Below are 4,895 nucleotides of genomic sequence, written 5' to 3'. Positions count from 1 at the left end.
TCTAGGCCCTGAGGAAACAAAAGAAATAATAAAAGAAGTGCACTCAGAAGAGTGTGGGGAACAGCAGGGGAAGAAAAAGCTATACAGACACCTGCTGTAAATGGGTTACTATTGGCCTACCATGAAGAAAGATACAACAAAATTTGTGAAAAAATGCCACAGTTGCCAAGTACAAGCTAACTTGATTCACACTCACCTGCAGAGCTTGCATAGGATGGTCACTCCATGGCCCTTCCACACTTGGGGGCTTGATTTGGTGGGGCCAGTTAATTCACTGTCGCGTGGATACATATGGATCCTAGTGGCTACGGAATATTTCACAAAGTGGGCAGAGGTAGTACCACTCCGCAAAGCCACAGGAGGAGTAGTAGCAAACTTCATCAAGGAGAACATAATTGTGAGATTTGGGATACCTCACAAGATTATCAGTGACAATGGCACACCCTTTGTCAATAGTGATGTAAGGAAAATGCTAGAGTTCTACCAAGTCAAGCACCATCGTTCATTGCCCTATTACTCTCAAGGAAATGGGCAAGTAGAGGCAACAAACAAGATCCTCATAAAGATCATCAGTAAAATGAGCCAAGAGTATACGGGAGGATGGACAATGCACCTACCAAACGCTCTTTGGGCCTATAGAAATTCACCAAAGTCAGCTATAGGGTTTTCACCTTTTTCCTTGGTCTACGGAATAGAGGTAATGAGCCCGGCAGAAGTAATGACTCCATCCTTGAGAGTTATACGAATGCGGGATAAAGAAAAAGAAAAGGAAGTCTTTGCGGCAGAAAGATGCGAAGACCTAGAAGGGCTTGATGAAAGGAGGGAAAAAGCCCAAGAGCGTAGTCGCAGATATAGACAAAGGATGACTGAAGCATATGACAGGATGACTAAAGAGAGAGTGTTTGTGGAGGGACAACTCGTGTTAAAAGTAACAGACTACGTCAGGCGAGGCATGGCAGGACTGTCTAAGTTCGCACCAAAATGGGAAGGACCCTTGTGATAAGAGAGGCACATCCAAGTGGGTAATACCGTTTGACTTAGATGGATGGCAAAGACCTGATGGATCCCATCAATGGGAAGTGGTTAAAGCTTTTTTACGCTTAAAGAGAAGAAGTTATGTAGTTATCCTTTTTGCTTAAAGAATTTTATGTTTCTTCTTTTTCCTTCAAGTGATTATGTCACAAGGCAAGATTGTAACATGATTTCATGAGTATGTAATGAAAAAGTATGAAGTATTAGCATTCTATATCATAGCAATAGCAAAAGTAGTAACAAAGTGTAGCATCATAGTTACAAACCCAAACTGTGGCAAACTTGCCAAATAAGTGCTATAGAAAACATAAAATGTGCTAGATGGGGTAATAAGGAAAGAAGAACAAAAAAAAAAGGGGGGAACTACATCATCATCAACAGAGTCTGGAAATAAGAGGCTGATCTCCAAAACGACTGGACCCACCAAAGCTAGAAAGAAGGCGCTCGTGACGACCCTTCAAGTCTACCACCTCCTTCCTTAAAGCCTTAATTCGTGTATCAATAGCATCAACAGTAGGCTGAACTCTCCTCATGAAAAGGGCTCAGGCAATCTCACGGAGGTGGTCCCGAATGAACTCCACAGCAAAGCCCACACTAACAAGCTCCTGAACTATAGCTCTCCACTGCAGGATCCTCTTGGTGGAGACAGTATTAACAAAGTTATACTCAATGTCATTCATCACACTCCCCAGCATCTTCAAAAAGTGCTTTCTGGCAGAACGGCTAAGGTGAAATCCTTGCATAAAGTCCCCACAGCTATTGTAGACCATCACCAAATGAGAAGCACAATTCTTAGGAACTCTAAAGCCATGAAAGTCTACATAGGGAGGGCCAGAACCCCAGAAATCCGAAGGATCGAGGTCGTTAACCTCAGGTGATCAAAGCGTGTAAAGAAGGTTGCAACCTCACTCACAGGGTCCGGAATGGTGGCAAAACTGCTGCCTACCTTAAACTAAGGAGCGGTAGTGGGAAGTGGACCTATCAAGAAAGCATAAAGTGCAATATGAGAAACCATGATCTGAGAAGGATAAACTCACAAGGAAGAAATGAAAAAGGAGATAAGGGAAAGGAAACTCACCAGGACCCGTGAGAATGGGGGCTTTAGGAAGAGCAGAAACTGGTACAGAAGGTACAGCAGAAACTGGCACTGAGGGAATGGCAGAAATGGGTGTTGTGAATGTTGCAGGGTGAGTGGCTGTGGGCATCCCTACATCTACTGTAGCCCCTAGCTCTCTCGGAGTCTTTGCAATCAAAGAAAATGGGCATACAAAACAAAGGGAGACCACAACAGAGGGGTAACACAAATAGATATATAAAGTGAAGATAACAAAAAGGGAGGAAGAAACTTAGCAAAAAAAAAAGGGGGAAAAGAGGCACATCCATGAATTTGGTCTCGGATTCAACACTCTCGTCTTCATTGGAGTTAGAAACCCTTTTCTTTTTGGAAGGCTCATCGTCAGGATCCTCGAGAACGTCCTCGGACCCCTCAGAGGACAAGTCCGCGTTAGGCCCACGTGTAGTAGAGCTAGGAATGGAAAAAGGGGTAACCACCAAAGAAGAACCGTCCTTCACAACCTGAGATAGAGCTGTGAAGGGGTCACTGGTGGAGATAACAAGGGGTGCAGTAGGAGAAGCGACCTTGGTTTGAGCAGCAGCAGGAGGAATGACTCCTTCTTGGGGAGTAAGTGTCTGGGCTGGAATAGGAGTGGCCTCACTAACCCTTTCAGCATAAGTACCCTCACCTATGGGTACCGGCCCAATGGAAGGGATAGGAGCCTCAACAAGAACTCCCTGTGCAGCGGCTGGAGTGGCAGGCCCTGGGGTCCCAAGCACAATATCAGCCCCGTCAAAGAAGCCTTCCATGGGTGCGCCCATGGAGGAAGAAAGCTCCTCAACTGTAGGGTGATATACAGAGAGAGGCTTGGGCTCATCCTAAAAAAAAGAGGGAAAAAGAAGAATGAAGAACAAAGAACAAAGGAGCCTGTAATTGGATGAGACGACAAAAGGCATGTGGCAGAGGAAACACATGCGAAAAAAAAAAAAAAAAGGGAAGGAAAGTGATGTACCTTGAACTCAAGCTTGTCAAGCAATATGGGATGGGTGATAGATGTATCCTCCTTATGCTTAGACTGCGAAGGAAAAGAGAAAAAATAAAATAAAGGTTGAAGAGAGAAGTCAGTAAGCGTGTCAGGGATAGCCACAGGAAAGTAAAAAAAAAAAAAAAATATATATATATATATATATATAAGACAAAATAGAGTTAGAGATAATATACTCTCCGCTCAGTGGCAAATGCAGGGTGAAGGGATGTCTTCTGCTTACAGCCTCGTGTCTTGTTGGAAGGGGGAGCATCTGTAGGTGGCTGTGGAGTAGCAAGCTTGGGCTTGCTTGCAGACTTAAGCTTGGCAGGACCCTTCTTACCCAGCGTAGAAATGTTCGTCACTTTCACTTTCTTCTCCCAACTCGGAGGATAATCACCAGCATGCCAATGCCACCCTCCATCCTTTTCACTTCACTCGAAAATGGCAGACCGATTCTGTTTTCTGGCATATGCTAATACAAACTTAGAAGGCAGGAGCAATCGAGGATTAGCCGAAACGACCATATTGAGCCCATCAGGAGGAGTAAAGGAGAAACCACGACTACCCATCAATTCCTACTCAAACGAAGTCATCACAGCTTGCTAGTAGTCGTGCATAGCGGGAGTGCAAGCACCCTCTCTTAATGAGCTTGGAACGGTAATTGCAGTAAAACACTGGCTCCAGAATTTAAAAGCAGTGTGTTGCAGGAATGGTCAGATGAAAGTAGGAGACCCTATGAGAAAAGGAAGATCATTAGGAAGGTCCTAATCTGGTCCAAACTGTATTCTCACCCGATTGGTAGGATAATGCATGAAACTGAGGCCCTCGTCAACCAGATAAGTCAACCACCCATCATTGGTGGCTGCCAAGTAAGTGATCTCAGTCTCCTTGAAATTAGTCAAGGGGGTGGTGGTCCCGGCAGTGTCAACAAATAGACCTATAACAGAGTCTGCACATGTGTAACCCGCACCCAAGTTCCTATAAGCTCTCCAGGAAAACCCAATTCCTTTATCAAAAGACTCAACAACAAAAATTGGTAAATACTTTCGGGCACGATTGATACTTCTCTTTGGCAAAACGAACAGGCCTACACTTTGCTAAGTGCCGGGCACAAAGCTCAAACAACAACTGTTGCAAGATAGTACTGTGAACGGAAGTAGTGACTATGTGGCAAGAGCCTGCCTGACTCTCATCGTTCGGTATAATGTCCAATTGAACAAACAAATGCCCCAAGAACATAGGGGCTAATGGCAGACTCACCCTGGTAGATATCTTAATAGCTAAACGAAAATATAAAGGTTTCACAACATAATAGGGATGGGAGCCAAAGATAAACTTACAGAGCCAGAAGGTGATAAAGGCCGCGTGACGAGCAGCATCGAAGATCTTAGCAGGAGAACTAACCCAATATGAAAACTTGGCATTCCCACTCATCTTTTTCTTCAACTCGGCCTCCATGGCTTCTTCCTCCGGGGAAAGCTCTAAAGCGCTAGGATCAACATCGCCAAGGATGGGCAAAAGCAACTGATTTGCTACATCCTCCAAAGTCACGATAACCTTGCCATAGGAGAAAAAGAAAGTGTAAGTGGTGGTACACCACCGGCGGACCAAATGGTGAAGGTTGAAGAGGTCCCTATAGTTAGATAGATAGCGGGATGAAACAATGGCCTTCAATACACCGGCCCGTTGTAGCAACCCCATGAAACCCGTGTCGGATAACTCCCTGTCCACCCATTCCCTCCAACCCAAGGTGGTGTTGGACCCAAACTCAAAGTGAATAGG

This window comes from Quercus lobata, chromosome 9 (genome assembly GCF_001633185.2).
Source record: "Quercus lobata isolate SW786 chromosome 9, ValleyOak3.0 Primary Assembly, whole genome shotgun sequence".
Taxonomy (NCBI): Eukaryota; Viridiplantae; Streptophyta; class Magnoliopsida; order Fagales; family Fagaceae; genus Quercus; species Quercus lobata.
This window is presented reverse-complemented; position numbering follows the sequence as displayed.